Raw genomic sequence first — 18,254 nt, forward strand, 5'->3', positions numbered from 1 at the left:
ATGAGGAAGTGAATTATTAATGTATTTCATTTTAATTTTTTATATGTAAATTTAAATGGCCACATGTGGCTAGTGGAAGCCCTACTAGGCAGCACAGTCTAAGCATCATTTTTATTAAAGAATCATAGGAGAGTGAAGAAAGCACCTACTATTATACAAAACACCTAGATAAATCATGGCATGGCTCATTGAATTAACATTTAACTTCAAAACCAGTAAGTCAAAGCAAGTTCTTTCTTGCTTCTGCTTAAACTAGTCCCCAGATCCATGAGTAGTCTCCTTTGACTTTTAGGGCAATTGGATGGAAATGTTTGAGAAAATTATATATGAGTTATGATCTCTTATTCTTCATAATTAATAGAAAACAAATATAGTCAGAAATCACAGACTTATAGATTCATTGGGTCAAAATGAGTGGGGCCAGAGCAAAATTTAGACATTATCAAGTTCAGTGCCCTTATATTTTGTAAGTAGAATGCCAAGCTCAGATAAGTTATTGACATCCTCATGTAGCCAGTACGTTTCAAAGTTAGGCTGAGAGGTCCAGATTTCCAAGCTCTCAAGCCTGGACTTTTTAGATTATTCCCAACACCTTACTGGTTGTCACACCCAGTTAAGCTTCTCGTCAATATTTCTTTCAAAAAAAACAAAGGCACATTCATCAGTTGTCTTTGTCTTATCTGTTATGGCAAGTAACTATAGCAATGGGGAACCTTTAAAATGTGGAAGAAAAGTGACATTTTAAGTGTTCTCCCTACCTCTGAGAAGCAAAACTGGTAGTATATGTAGATTACCCAACCCTTGAGCAGGCTTCCCTGCTGTAAATCCACTTTCATTCCTAACTGTGGGAGGTTTAGAAGTCTCATTAGAACTCAGAGAACACTTCTGAGATTTCCTGAAAGACCATTTTATAGCATCTCTGCAGACTTATTATGAAATAGAAGTGATCATTAGCAGGTGTGATTTAGCTAATTAGAAAACAGGCACACCGTGTTGTGTATGTTGCCTGCATGGATTAACATAAATCTCAGGGGCATTGCCTTGGATTTCTGAGACATATTCCTAATCAGGATTACCATAGTTGCTGTCCCTGCAATGTAGGACACAAGTAAGGGTGCGTGTCATTAGAGATAGCCGTGTTTTTTAAAAACAAAACTATCATCATCATAGATATTCACAGTACTGATCTCATGAGAAAGACACAGTTAACACCTTGTTCTGCCACATCTTACTCCCTTCGAATATATCAAAATGGCTTTGTATACAAAAAGTCAGGAAATGATATTCTTTAATATTCACAGGCTAATCATTCCTTTGGCTTTTTTTTTTCCTCCCCAGTCTAGGTACCAGTGTTTCTAGTCTATGTCTATTAGGATAAAATCCATGATTGTCCTTTGTCCTCCTCCAACCTAGTTCTTTAACCTAGCAAACCAAAATATCCAAAGTACTCACTGGGATCTGAGCTATCGTACACAGTAAGACTGTCAAAGCAGGCTCAGACACATCAGAGATCTTATATACTACCAATTTTTTCTAATAATCCCAGGGATACAGGCAATAAAGAGGCTCAGACAAAGAAGAAAGATGCTTGGGACATCAGGGAACCTTCCCTGACACACTTTCCTATGTCAGACCTGTACTGTCTGGTTCAGAGTAAGAGATAGAATCTCTAGGTGAGGATTTAAAGATTATTACCTATCACAGTGAGGAGTATTTACATTAGGAAACATTTCCATTTTATACTCAGGAGAGTTGTATTACTTATGTGACTTTCTCCAGGGAGCCATGCCTCATCTGTTCTGAGTTTGTTCCTTATTTGTAATCCTTTAGCCAGGGAAAACACTGCTAAGAACATTCAATAGAAAAAAACCTCTACCCCCAAGTCAATATTATTCATCTATTTACTCAGAGGTCCAGATTGCAAGGATAGAAGACCAGATCACCTGCCTTCTTTTTTTTTTTTGTTTTGTCACCTACTCCAGGGACTCATGGTTCCTAAAGGAAAAGAATGAATCCGAGGCCAGCTGTTTAAACTCCTTCCTCCCAGTGGCTGAGAAAAATAAGCAGCATGTCAATAATATAACCAGTATTTTTAACTAAAGCAAAATGTTAGAATCACTTGCAAAAAAAATTATAAATACACCTATCAATACCTAATAGCCAGAGATTAAAATTAGATGGCTCTCCAGTGGGGCCAATTCTTTTTTTAATGTGAGAATTGAAAACTACCCTAAAATCTAGGAGATAAATCAGGACACTCCCATCTTTTGACCCCTTTTAGTACAGGAAATGACACATATTTAGCATGTAAAATAGTCTAAAATAAGTCCTGTCTCATAGCAAGTACTTTAGTCATAACATATAGTTAGATATTACTTAAACTGATACGAACACAGAATATAAAAATTGATCAAAATGTGGCTGCTTTTTGGTTGAACCAGAATGAAGGGCTGTCAAGATTTTTTCTGCTCGGTTAGCCTTCCCAGCTCTCTATTTCTGTTTATAAAGTCCATCTTTGGGGCACAACTCTCTGATCTGTGGAATACATTTTCAAATCCGTGGGGCTCAAACTCTAGACTATATTTTCTATCTGCCTGGAACATAATGATAAATGCATGAATTTTGGGGTCTGGCAAGTTTGTAATTTGTAGAGCTGCCAGCATACTAAAAATCCAAGCAAGAGTTGATATTGTGTTGGTGAGTCTGGAGGGAGTCGAGAAGCAGAATTCTTTTCTCTTTGGGGACCTCAGTCTCTTCTCTCAAGGCCTTCAGTTGGTTGGATGAGACCCATCCATGTTGTGGAGGATAATCCACTTTACTCAAAGTGTACTGGTAGATATCATCGACATATAAAAAAGACCTTCACAACAACATCTAGACTGGTATTTGACTAAGCAACTAGGCACCATGATCTAGCCAAGTTGACACATTAAACTAGTTATCACACCTCCTTTAATCCTTCCAACAATGCTTTGTAGTCAGTATTACTACTGTTTCCAATTAGAAGTTGGGAAATTGAGGCACACAGTTACTATAAAGGTATGCACAATGTAGTCACAAGATGCTACAGGTCCCTTCCTCTGCCTGAGCTGTCAAGAGGCTTCACAGGTGGAGTGATATTGACCACGTCCCAAATGATCAGAAGAAAATAAACAGCAATGGAAATGGAAGCCACACATTTTAGCCAAAGGAAAGTGCTTCTGAGGTTGAAAGTGCATGATGGGCTTTAGAAACTTCAGTAGTTCTAAATGCTGGGATATTAGATATGTTTTGGAGGGAAAGAGGCAGAAGAGAGAGATAAACAAAGTTAGGAAATGGAAGTCAGGTCATGAAGATCTTTATATGCCATGTTAAGCAGTTGTGTATTTTTCTAACAGGAAAAAGATTTCCACTGAACTCTATTTAGAGATGATGGCTATTGGAAGGGATACTTATTTATCAATAGGAGGTATGGCCATATTGACATGCATATACAAATATGTGTGTCAGGAATATCATGCATGTAGCAATGTATAGCTTGGGATTGAGAGAGAGACCAGAGTAGGGAGACTAATTGGAAGATTGTTGCAATATTCAACTTTTTTTTTTTAATTTGAATACTACAGAGGAATCAAGAATGACTCCAAATTTTAGCCAGTGGCCTAGACATATGGCAAATCTGCTAAGTGAGATGAAGTTTACACAATGGGCAGAAGTGCTTTGGAGAAAAGGAAAACAAAATGTACTTAGATCATGTTGAAGTCAAGTTACCCCTTGGAGATCCAGAAAATATCTACGGGAGAGGTGAATATACAGATCTGTAATTCGGGAGTAAAAGCTAGGCAACGAATAGAAACTATAGATATATGACAGAAGTGATACAAGAGAATCTGTTTTTGACAACTTGCTTTACGATAATGCCATGAGAAAATAAAGAGTTAAATCCTGTATAAATGAGCCAAGAGCCTCTCTCTGAATTTTTCATGGATGCACCCTGTCTGCACAGCATCACCCCAAGAGCCGCCACATCAGCTACGCTTTGTCTAGCAGGAGAATTAAGTCTACAGTGACAGGAAAATAGGCTAATATACTCAATTCCTGCCAGCTCATTTTAACCTTATTTGCTAACATGTTTGCATTTTCCTTCATAGAAACACTAGAACAAAATAATCTAAAAAAAAAAGGAGGAAAAAAATAATAATTTCCAGGGAAAAAGAAAATACCAACCACATAATCACAGAGTAAGAGAAAAAAGAACCAAGGTATCTGAGTCAGAGAAATGATGGTAAATTACAATGTACTGGGAGACTTGCATGCTGCAGACTATCAGACATTCTACGTTGTATGAGCATTCTGTCTTCCAGACCCTCTGCGTGGATTGAATCATTTACTCCTCTCCTAACAGCCACATGACACAATAACTTGGATTTATCCCCATTTCACAGATGAGGATAGTGAGGCACAGACAATTTCATTCTACCAAGTTCATCTAACTACTAATTGGTGGAACAAGATGCTTTATCATGACATTTCACTGACTCCTGAAGAAGCAGCATGATCTATAGATTAATCTTCATTATCTCTTGATTAACTCTGGAGGTAGTAGAATGGGAAAATGTGATGGGAGAAGATATCAGTTCAGTCCCAGCTGGGTCATATGCTCACGATGTGACTGGATTAATTATCCTATTGAGTCTCAAAGTTCTCATTTCTAAAATATATTGGTGCTTCTATGAGATGTTAAATATAAAGTGACACATGGTACTGAGGTAGTGCTCAATACACATTTATGCCTTTCTTTCTATCTTCTTAAGAAAAGAACTCTTTGATCCAAGGTTACTTGATATGTTTTTTGTACTCCATGGAATTGTATATAAATATGCAAGCATGCACATATATTTCCACGTATTTGAAGAAAATGAACACTCCAGGCAAAAGGATCTTTCTATTTGTAAAATCACAAAAGAAAAAATGAAAGAAAAGAAATACAACCCTGTAGCATTATATTAAAAAATGACATGTGACAAAGGACTTGCAAATGTTTTAAAGTGCCAGAAATAACTTGAAATGTTTGAATTTACCTTCGTGGAAAATAATTCTAGATGTAAAATTTATATTACTGAGATAATAGCATAATGAACTTTAAGCTGTGGTAATTAATTTGATAATTTTTTTTGTAAATTTGTGTGCCTATGTGTCTGTGAGAGATAAAGAGGGAGGGACAGAGAAAGAGAGAGAGACAGTGTGCAAGTACATCAGGAGTATTTTTCAAGTACTTAAATTCAAGGAAAACTATTCAATTTTAGATCTAATTGGTAGGGTTCTGATTTATTTGGGGAGTTCTATGCTTTGTGTTTGATTCTGAACACACATGAAGAAATATATGCAATTGTCATTTCTATTATAAATCAAAAGTAATAAAATTGGTCCTGTTTTAGGGGAAATGAGTGCAGTGTATGCTGTTTCTTTATGGCCTTTAAATTTCTAGCTGGCCAGAAGCACCCCTTATTTCATGCCATACAGCTGTCAGCCTAAAAAGAACCAGGAGAAAGAATGACAGAATAAATGTGCATTGCATCTGGCATCTGTGTCCTTTTGCTAGAAAAGGTGAAGTTGGGTTAAAATCTCTTCTCTTTTTGTGATGAAGAGCTCAGAATAAGGTCTTTTTAGAACAACAATACCCCAGACATCCTCTTTAGAGAAAAGTTGTTTCTTCCAAGGAGACTCTTCAGAGCACGCAAAAAGAACACAAAGAACTAGATACTGATTAAAGTTGGAAATGAATCAGGTAAAACTTTGAGCAAATTGAGAAAAAATCCTGAAAATACAGAAGAATTAAGGGTAGAGAAACTTTTCTCCTCATTTACCTGTTTTCTAATTTAAAATATCATTGAAAAATAAATTTAAAAGGATAAAAAGCCTTGAGAGTTTGCCTAAGCCAGTAGTTTACAAACTTAGGCTGTAAACATTGTTTTACAAATGTTTTTAAATGGTATATTTCTTTTTTCTTTTTTTTTTATAAAGAATCTTATCTTACTTCCCAATATTAAAAAAATAGAAGTTGAAAATTTTACATTGAGCAAAATAAGAGCATAGTAGTAGTCCAAGAAGTCAGACCCAATTTTTGTCCTCAACTTGGACCTCTTAGTAAACTTTATAATTTTGTTTTTCTGAACCCAGTTTGAAAATCATTCATTGTCTTAGTTTATTTGTGCTGCTGTAACAAAATACTCGAGACTGGGAAATTCATAAAGAACAGGAATTTATTTTCCCACTGTTCTAGAGACTGGGAAATCCAAGATCAAGGCAGTGGTATTTGCTGTCAGGTGAGGCCCTTCTGGCTATGTCCTCCAGAGGGAAAGAATGTTGTGTCCTCTCCTGGCAGAGAGTGGTAGAACAAGCTAGCCAGAGGAATGCTAACTGAAGCTTCTTTTTACAGTGGCCCTACTCCTTCCTATTCACTGCAGAAGGGACTTCATGACCTAATCACCTCTTAAAGGCCCCATCTCTTAATATTACTACACCAGCAACACTTGAATTTTGGAGAGGATACATTCAAACCGCAGCACTGATTTAATCCAAAGTTCCTCGTCAAATTGTTATTAAAAACTATTTGCCAATTGACAGAAGTCTTTAGATTTCAGAAAACATTTAGATTTCAGGAATCCCTTGTACAGGATTCCTGAGAAAAGACTGGTTTGCCTCTGTTCTAATACTACTAGCAACGCAATATTCAGTAGCTTTTCATTACTGTGAAGTTTTAGTCATTGGAAAATTCTGATGTTAAATTTAAATAATTTTTCAAGTCACAAACCCTAAATTATGCCTTTTGAAAAAAAGTTACATGTTTACTTTTCAAATTTTGAAATCTTCTAAGGTCTAGAACTCTTCTTATACCTGGTTTCTAGAATCGTCTCTAGGTTGGTCCCACTCCTCAGAATTATATTTGTTTTACTTATATCTTGCTGAAAATATCATCTAGAATTATAGGAAGACTCTCCCATCAGAGCTATTCTTCCATAATTTTGCCCATATAATTTTAAAGAAGTCATTCAGGGGCCATATATATACTGAATGCAGATGTAAATAATTTAACAGAATTTATTATATTTGAATACTTGATATTATATCTTACATTGATATTATAAAAGCACTCTCACGTATGTTATTTTGTTTTATTTCTACTTTAATCCTGTGAAGACAGGTAATAGCTACATTTTCTAAATTAAATTTTAAAAAGCTGTTCAGAGTAGATGACAGTCAAGTCCCTATAGCAGGAATTAATTAGGTAAGTCTAGAAATAGAATGTTAACTATTATTCCCCAAGTATATCTACCTAAGATATGTGGATATCAAACAGCTGCTATTTACTAAATAGCTATTACATGCCTAGCATTGCAATAGACATTCAATAGAGTGGTAAATTTGAACAAGTAGGAGACTTAGTAAACAGGAATAAGATCAACAGGAATTATGTATTCCAAAGAACAGAGAGAAGAAAGAATGAAGAAAAACACATAGGGCCTCACAGAAATGTGGGTCACCATTAAGTGCACCAAAAACAAATAATGAGAGAACCAGAAGATGAGAGAGAGAAAGCATCCAAGAAAAATACTTGAAGAAACAATGGCTAGAAGCTCTATGGGAGTAATGTTTCTATGGATAACTGGAACAACACTATAAACTGACTAGACCTTTATGGAACACTCCACTCAATAACAGAATATACACCATTAACTCTTTCGTATTTTCTCTCTGTCTCCATTAAAGGCAGCAGGAACTTTATTCAAGTTTCATTTAATAGACCTGGATCCAGTTTCCCAAAGTACATGGGGAAAGAGTGATATTCTTTATCCCATCACAACTGAAATTCCAACTATCTCCATCTGTCCTTGGATCCAAGTCCCAGGGATCTTCTGACCATCTCACTTAACCACTGAGATTTTGTGTTTTGTTTTTGATCCTCAGATACATTTATCTAACTCCTGTTAAGGGCTACACATTTATTTAAAAGTTTATCTATTTTTATAGAGATTGGACTGAGTTGGAGCTCAAATAAAAAATTTGAAAATTTATAGTGCCATCTTTTCCAGAACTCTCCTCCATAAATTAATGTTCCTGAACACACACACACACACACACACATTAACTTTCAGCAAATGGTGAATATTTCATGAATCTTTATTTTTCTTATAAAATCTCAATTTGAAATAAATATTCCAGTTTTTTAAAAAGGTTCATGCACCAAATAGATTCAATTAAATTTAAATTTGTATCCTGCCATGATTCTATGCTGAAGTGGGCCATGTAAGCAATACTATTTCAGAATGGAATGTAAGCATATTGCCAAATTCGAAATATTCTAATACTGTAATGGTCTTAGCACCAAAAACTCTATTGTAAATTTTTTTTTTATGAGTCAGTCTTCCCCTATTAAAATGGCAGTCCTCTGTGGAAAGGGGGATCTCATCTGATCTCAATATTAATCATTATTTAGTGCTGTTTTTAATTAGAATTGGATTACATGTATTTAAATATACACAAAAAGGAGAGTGTATATATTCTATATACTATAATAATAGAAAAATGATGATAGGCAGAAATTTCAAAAATTTGCGAATAGTATTCCCTGGAAATAAAGATCACTAACTGGTTAGGTATTTGGATCTTTAAAAATCAATTTCTAATTTTCTAGAATCAGCAAGATGGTCAGTGAGACTTCCAGGCTACTCAGCAAAGACAGTACTGTTTCTGTGAAACCCATGATCAAAAAAATGCCTTGACGGCCTTTCTTCACCTCCCACCAAGACAGTGAGCCTCTAGACAACATCTTCAATGAGAAACCTCCTTGATCGTTCCAGCAGCGGTTCTGTTGTGCTCTACTGAAGCCTGAGCTTGCCTCTACTGGGCCACTTACCATGACATATAGTCATTAATTTCTTATATGTTTTTCTTTTGTACTTGACAATAGTTTTCCTTATAAACTATTGGCTGGGTAGAAAAAAAGGAATTATGATTTTTCTATTCTGAAAACCTAGCAGTGTCTGGGACATTACAAAATAGGTCAAAATGTAGTGTTTGTTATTTCAATCTTGAGATAGTTCACTTAGGATAATGGTCTCCAGTTCCATCCAAATTGTTGCAAAAGGCATTAATTCATCCTTTTTATGGCTGAGTAGTACTCCATGGTGTATATATATGTATACCACACTTTATTAGTCCACTCATGAATTGATGGGCACTTGGGTTGATCCTACATCTTTGCAATTGTGAACTGTGAGTTGTGCTGCAATGAACATTTGAGGGCAGGTGTTTTTTTGAATGAAAGACTCCTTTTCCTTTGGGTAGATACCCAATAGGTGGGATTGTTGGATTGAATGGTAGGTCTACTTGTGATTCTTTGAGGAATCTCCATACTGCTTTCCATAGAGGTTGGAACTAACTGATGAACACAGAGGGAAGTAAAAATTGGGAATAAAGCAAAGGGGAGGAGTGAGAGGGGAGGAGCAAAAACCTACCTAATAGCTACAATAAACACTATTTGGGTGTTGGGCATACCTGTAGCCATGACGCAAGTATTACAAAAGTGTTCCATGTAACCAAAACATTTGTACCCCCTTAACATTTTGAAGTTTAAAAAAAAGAGGTCAACAATTACTTCTTGGATTGAACAAAATACTTTCTGATCCCAGTGCTGCTGCATAATTTGTCTACAGCACAAAAAAAGAATATTGCATGTGTGTTTGTGTACATTTGGGCATGCATAACATGGACACACAGGGCTGCATAGACATAGCGATGACATTAGAGATTAATAATTATTTGAAGACATTGTCTGTACCCATTATTACCCATTATCTACACTGTCTTATACTAGTCACATTACATCTCACGATGGTCATGTTAATTTGGTCACAGCTTCATAGAAATATTTGCCATGTCACAAGGAGACAATTTTGATACATAAAGTTGATTGGGGCACTTATGTTTTGATGCATTTGTTAGAAAGTCAGGCCCATTACATTGAAGTCACACTTCAAAGATATATGCTACATCAGACTGTCAGATGTAATTAGAAACCTTAGAAAAAACTACTGAAAACATTCTCAAGACAAAGTAGGATAAACTCAAATTAGCCATACCAACTTTTTATGGGTTCATAGTACCCATCTGTGAAAAATTATGGCACATTAGAAATGAAAATGTGTCAGTTAGAGAGTAAAGGAATACTAATCAAATATTCCAAAAATGAAAGCAAAATCTCTGAGCATTAATTTATTTACAGCATGAATAATTTAATATCCACCTTAGATTTAATTATAAACCATGGTCAATTAACTAATTTAGTAACAATGTGTAAATAATGAATAATTTCTATGCACTAGAAGAAACTAAGAATTACTATAAATGCCAAAAGAATTGTAAATAACATTATTTTCCCAAACATTTCTGACATTAAAATAGATTTTTTATTATGAGATTTTAGGATAGATTTGTCTTTTTAACTTATAATTGGGATCAAATATAAATATTGTCCATAGAATTTTCTCACACATTGTGAAGAAAGTTAGATATCAATAAATTCATTTGTCTAAATTGGATTTTGTTGTAACTATCTATACTTATAATAATGGGAAAAAATATTTGACTTATAATTTGTAAGATGCTGTTCTGAGAGCTTTTCCTTTACAAATTTTTTAAATTCTTACAATAACACAATAAGGTAGGTATTATTCTAATACTGATTTAGTGTGCAGTTCAGAAATGGCGGCACAGAGAAGACACAAACAGGCCCAAGTTCACAGAATACATGGCTGGGGTAAACTTAGACAATCTGACTCTAGGGTCTGCATTGCAAACATTAGACTTTACATGGAGCAACTCAACACTTTTACTTAAAATAGAAATAACAATAACAAAATGATAACAAATGGATCAACATTAAGAGATACTTTAAGATGGACAGTTAGTATAATGGGTAATTATCACGCTAATGAATAACTAATCTGTCCATGTGGAAACTTCATTATTTCCTAAGTGAGACTCCAGAGGGATCTGAGAAAGATCCCTGCTTAGTTGAATATGAATCTCTGACCTCTAAGTAACTCAAGTGCTAATTTCCTGTGTCTTTATTCCCAGCAGATTTTAGCAATGCAGCAATTGGAGCAAGTAACAGTTTAGAAAGTTAGTGAGACCTAAATTTGAAATTCTGGCTTCATCACTTGGTAACTTTGAGATTTATGTGGAAATTTTATATCTCTCTCTGCTTCAATCTTATTCTGCTAAGTGGGGATAATGATACTTAATTTATAGTTTGAAAATTACATGAATTTCATCAGTAACTCTGCCTACCATGGGATCTGGCTATATATATTTTAGTTAGGTGCTCAATATAATTTAGTTTCCACACACAGTGGAAATATTTGGGGAAGATAAACAATAAAAATCCTTGCTTTGCTCTTTAAATCTTGCAATTATGAGATAGTTATAAAATGCAATTATTTGCCATAAAAACACAAGGCATATGTGGTTGACTTTTTAACATTATTTTGATTTTCAGTATGGTTTTTGTGACATAGTTTATATAATAACTTAAAATGAGTAAAAAGAGGTTTCTTATTTGTTGGTTTAGTTTTTAATCTTTTTAAAATACTTAATCTCATTCAGAAGAAAATCAATGAGCTGTTACTGGATAAAGAAAGTGCTTATTAAATGCTCGTTTGAACCGTAGCTTCAAAATAGAATTTAGTTAATTTGCTAGTTAATTTTTTTTCATCTATGCTACCCCTCAAGGCACTTTATAACCAAGAACTCAGTATTTTATAGAAGCTTTTTTGTCCATAATAAGTAAATCTCTCTCTTATGCTCCCAATATAACTATAGCTAAAAGCAGTTTGCTCAGCCATTCCCTCTAAAAACTTGTGTCTGAATAAACTAATCCCAAGAGTCTGCAGGATGGAAAATGTGTCTCTGTGGCATCATTGAGCCGCAGGGGAATTCGTAGTGAAGAGGCCTCTGATTCCTGTTGAGAATACCTGCCTTCCCCATAGAGTAAAATTACAGGGCTTCAAAAGCAATGTGCTACATGCTAGATTGAATTTCTTCGTCCTTGTGTAGGTATTTAACTCATGCTTTTGACAAGATGGTGAGTAGAAAATCATATACCATGTATTGAATCATAAAAGCACTAGACCTTGGACACTTGAGGCACTTGTTCAAGTAAATTCAATTAAAAATTTAGAGAGAGAGAGAGAATAAAAAGTATACATCTTCTTACTCCTAGAAAATGTGCTTTTGACTTTTGTCCTTCTCTAACAGGGATATGACTAAAATCCAGGTTAATTGTTACATATAACTAGAAACTTAATCAGACTCTGCTACACCCTATTAAAGTGTTTTTTTACCAACAGAGGTTAGAAAAGTTATAATTAAGTTTAGCATAGGATTTAAGAACATGGGCTTTGTAGCAGGAACTATTAAATGTAAATCTCACTTTGTCATTCACTAAATACTTAATCATAGCAAGTTATTCAACTTACATAAATCTCAACTTCATGATGTACCAAATGGGCATAATGATATCTCATAGTTTTCTTATGAAGATAAATTAGATGATTATGTAATTAGCACAATTCCTTTCACAGAATAAGCATTCAATAAATATAAGTTATTCAATTTTGGAAGGAAAGAAGATAGAAAAACCTGCTTAGAAGTGATAGCATTTGAACTCATTGGGCCACAATAGGCATACAAAAATATTGGGAAAGGCTTTCAAGCAAATAAAAACAATATTGACAAAAGACAAGAGAAATATTTATGCTAAATTTTTGCAAAATACGAAGAATGTAATGAGGCTAGATAGTAGAGTGCATGAATACATATTTTTTTAATTATGGCACATTGTACAGCAGTTACCAAAAAATATACTGGAATCCTCCACTATAATTCTGGATTTGTTTAATTCTCATTCTAATTCTACTTTGTTTTGTGTATTTTGAGGTCATGTTTTTAGGAGAATATATTTTAGAGTTTGTATTTCTTCTTTGTTAGTTTAACCTGTCATCATTATGATATTATCTTTTCAGTAGAGGAATTTCTTAATTATTTTATTCTTTATATGTGCTGACCTATAAAGTATGTCACAATAAGGAGCACTGAAGTCATACAGTGCATATTCTGAAAAAATGAATTAAACTGGAAATCAGTATTGAAAAATATCTAGACAATTCCATGACAGTTGGAAAATAACCCCCACATTTTTAAGTAATACATAGGTCAATGATACAATCATAAAGATGCATTACAAAGATCAATCGTATTCCTATATATTAGCAAAGACCAGTTAAAAATGGAAAAATTTGTAAATTCAATAAATAGCATGAAAATAATAGAAACAATAAGGATACATTAAACAAAAATGTGTATGTCCTATACAATGAAAAATATAAAAATATTCTGATATATTTAGAGAAAAATTGGAAATACACCATGTCCTTGGATCAGAAGGCTCAACATTGTAGAAATGTCAATTTCTCCCAAATTGATTTCTGGATTCAATATTATCCCAATCAAAGTCTCAGCAGGCTTCACAGACAGTGAAATGAAAAAGCAAAGGATTTTAACAAGCCAGTTTCTAATAAAAAGAACAAAGTTGGAGAACTCATACAACATAATATTAAGGCTTATTAGAATTATACAGTATCAGCATAGGATTGATGTATCAATCGATGGAACAAAAAATAGAGTTCAGCAATAGATCCACATATTGATTTTCAAAGATGCTACTAAGATAACTTGATGTAGAAAGGGCAGTCCTTTCAAGAAATGGTGCTGGGACAATGGCACGTTCATGTAAATTTCAAAGAAATGAAACAATATTTAGAAACAATATTTTCTGATTATAATAAAATTATGTTAAAAATCTAGATTATAATTCAATGTATGAAAATAAAAGCATAATTCTAAATAATCCCTTAGTAAAAGAAAATATCTTATTGGAATTAGAATATTAATTTGAACCTTAATATGAGCCCAAGCTAATAATCTAGGGAAATATTTTAAAGTAAAAAATTTGAAGGCAGGCTAACTTGAGAAAAAAGAGCCTCTTCTTAAGACTGTATTCCATTAAAAATGAAGAATCTTAGACATATAGTGAGATATTTCATGTATCTGTCATGTTTGACTATTCTCCTAATTCATACTCCATATTAGTTTAGAATGAAGGTACCTTCTGTGAAAAAGAGAGAGTTTGGTTTTTCAGTTTCAAAGAACATTTGATTGGTGGATAAAAGCATTTCAGATATTCCTTCTTTTGGCAGATACTTGAGTATCTACTATCTTAGCAGGAATCAAGGCTGTTTTATACCTGGATGTGCTACGTACTGTGTAACCTACAGCAATTCACTTAACCCTTCTCTATTTTAATTGCTCTTTTCCCCCCAAGATTAGAGCAATGGACTCTGCAAGATTTAGAAGGTTATATCTAAGGTAAAGGTGACTACAGGTGTGAAAACACTTGAGAGTCTCAGAAGAATGGTATACACGTAAGCACTAAGCATTTATATAAAACTGTCATATGAATATAATGTGTGAATGTAAGTTAAAACAATTAGCTCTTGTTGTATAGTACTATGAATTAATGGAAATCAAAGCCACCCTGTTTCCATCATTTAATCCCTGGGGAGGGGGAAAACTATCCAATTTAATCTAATAATGAGGGTAAAGAAGACTGGTTGTTAAGGATAAATATATAATATACATAAAGATATTTAAATGTCTACAGAGGTCTGTATATATTTTATAAAATATTTATACCTATATATCTACAATTTCATAACTCTATAGATTTACATATAAATATACATGGAAACATTAGTATTTGATGGAAACTAAAGTGGATTACAAAAATAAAGCTTAACTAGAAGAAAGACAACTACAAAGTATATGGGAAAGAACCAGTGAGCTATTGAAGTTTATAATTAATTCAGTTCTTTTTTTTCCCCCAGTGTTATATATGTTTTTAATTTCAACATATTAAGGGGTTACACGTTTTGGGTTACATGGATAGCTTTTGTAATGCCTGAGTCACAGCCATAAGTGTGCCTATGACCTAAATAGTGTTCATATACCCATTATTTAGGTTTTTGCCCCTCCCCTCTACCTCTCTCCCACCTACTTGATTTCCACTAAGTTTTACATTCCTATGTGCACATGTTTGCTCATCATTTAGTTCCAATTTAATAGCAAGTATATGATGTGTTTGTTTTTCCATTCTTATGATACTTCACTTAGGACAATAGTCTCCAGTTCCATCCAAATTGTTGCAAAAGGCATTAATTTACCCTTTTTTATGGCTGAGTAGTATCCCATAATACACATATACCTCATTTTGTTAATCCACTCATGAATTGATGGGCACTTGGGTTGATTCCACATTTTTGCAACTGTGCATTGTGCTGCAATAAATATTTGAGTGCACACAGATTTTTGATAAAATGACTTTTTACCTTTGGGTAGATACCCAGTAAAGGGCTTGCTGGATTGAATGGTAGGTCTACTTCTAATTCTTTGAGGAATCTCCATACTGTTTTCCATAGAGGTTGTACTAATTTGCAGTACCACCCAAAAGTGTATAAGTGTTCCTTTTTCTCTACATCCATGCCAACATTTGTTGTTTTTAGACTTTTTAATAAAAGCCATGCTAACAGAGATAAGGTGATATCTCATTGTGGTTTTAATTTTCATTTCCCTGAATGATAAGTGATGTTGAGCATTTTTTCATATGTTTATTAGCGATTCATATATTTTCTTTTGAAAAGCTTCTTTTCATGTGTTTTGCCCACTTTTTAACTGGGTTGTTTGCTTTTTTCTTGCTGATTTGCTTGAGTTCTTTGTAGATTCTGGTTATTAGCCCTTTATTGTTTGCATAGGTTTGCAAAAATTTTCTCCTATTCTGTAGGCTATTTGCTCTGTTGATTATTTCCTTAGTTGTTGTACAGAAGCTTTTTAGTTTAGTCAAATCCCATTTATTTATTTTTGTTGTTGCTGTGATTGCCTTTGGGATATTAGTCACAAATTCTTTTTGTAGGGTGATATCCACAGAGTTTCTCCTACATTTTCGTTTAGAATTTTTATGGTTTCACGACTTATTTTTAAATCTTTTATCCATCTTGAATTAATTTTTGTGAGTGGTGAGAGTTAGGGGTCCTATTTCATTCTTCTGCACGTGGCTATACAATTTTCACAGCACTATTTATTAAATAGGGCTTCATTTCCCCATTGTGTGCTGTGGTCTGCTTTGTGAAGATCAGTTGGCTGCAGGTGGATAGTTTTATATCCTGGTTCTCTATTCTGTTCCATTGATCTATGTCTCCATTTTTGTCCCAATACCATGCTCTTTTGGTTACTATAGACTTATAGTATAGTTTGAAGTCTGGTAATATGATGCCTCCAGATTTATTCCTTTGGGTTAGGAATACTTTGGCTACTCAGGCTCTTTTCTGGTTCCAAACAAAGCATAGAATTAATTTTTCTAAATCTGTGAAATATGATATTGGTATTTTGACAGGGATTGCATTGAATCTGTAAATCACTTTCTTTCAGAAGTAGGGACATTTTAACAATGTTAAATCTACCTATTCATGAGCAAGATATGTTTCTTCATTTGTTTGTGTTCTCCGCAGTTTCTTTCCATAGTGTTTCATAGTTCTCCTTGTAGAGATCTTTCACTTCCTTGTCTAAGTATATTCCAGGTATTTAATTTTCTTTGTAGCTATTGTGAATCATATTGAGTCTTTTATCTGAATTTAGCTTTTTACCTTCTATAGGACCTAACTCAGTGTCTGGCAGTTCTTAGGTGCTCAGCAACTTAATTATGTTCAAAAAATGAATGAATGAATAAACTCACTCTCATAATATTCTTAGGAATAACTCTTGTGACGAGCTAAACTCTAAAAATGCTATACAGAGAAGATGTACTCAGTGTTTTCCATTTGAATAAATGTCCTCTAAATATCCTACTTTATAGTAAGAGTCATTTGATGATTCCATGGCAGGTAGATACTCAAATGCATAATCACATAAAGAGAGAAGAGGCATAGGGAGACATGAGGCAAAAAGAAATGAAATGGTCCCATCGGGTTAAGAAGCAAGAATATTCTATAGCCTGATATTCTTAAAAAACATTAATATTGCTACAAACCATTAAAATTCCAGTTTAACATTCAACAATGGATACAAGTGTAACTAAGTATTCAAGCTTTGAGAATGATGATGGGTTAGAGCCTATTTATTTTTGTTCCCCACAGGAAATTCACTTATGTCTTGGAGGAGTCATGCTGATAATGGAAACTTTCATTGGAACAATTGTAATACTGTGCAAAAGTATGTGAGGAAAAACAGTCTATAAATAAATCATGAAATAGAATCTCCACATTTCCAATGACTGATCTGCGTATAAAAAGTAACTTTTCTGAGAGATAAATCTACATATTTTCACCACGCTTCCCTTTCTTCTTCCTATAAAATTAGAAGAACAAAAATTGGCAAAGATTCTTTTAATCTGGCATATATTTCATTAGAAATTCTAACAGACTTATACACGATTCACTGAAAATGTTGAAAGTCAATGTGCAGAACATTTTGACTTGAGTAAATATGATCTTTGTTCTTTCTTTCAACATAGCTTTTCCAAAATCCATCCGTATCTGTCATAAGGATATAAAGTAAGCCCTTTTAAATTATCACCTATGCATATCTATATGTCCTTTATTAGTGGCCAAAAAAATCTCCCTTGAATTTAATCCTCCCTTTCTTGTTCATTATCCACAAAATATTAAACATTTCTCTGAAATATGTCTACTGAAGAATCCTATCATCATATACATCTCTGTTCACTGAACATAATCACACAATCTCCTTATATAGAAAGAAATTTCTAAAATGTACTATCTCACTGATCAGAGTCTTTCACCTCAATCCACAAAAGAAAAGCTTTCAATATAGACAATACGTAGCCTTATGTATAGAGTGTATACTGAGGTGAAGAGGAAAGAATGCTGTGTATGGAAATGTGTATGGAAATGCCAAAGATTGCCTAAAAAGCAAATCATTTGAACTTTAACTGCAGCAATACAAAAAAAAAAAAATCAGACAAAATGTATATCTCACTCATCTTTCAATGTATAATGAAATTGAATGCTGGTTTTCAAAATTATATTAAGTAAGTCAGTGTAGTGATAGGAAATGGATAGAAAACTTGAGCAGTGAAGCCCAAT

This window comes from Lemur catta, chromosome 4 (assembly GCF_020740605.2).
Source record: "Lemur catta isolate mLemCat1 chromosome 4, mLemCat1.pri, whole genome shotgun sequence".
Taxonomy (NCBI): domain Eukaryota; kingdom Metazoa; phylum Chordata; class Mammalia; order Primates; family Lemuridae; genus Lemur; species Lemur catta.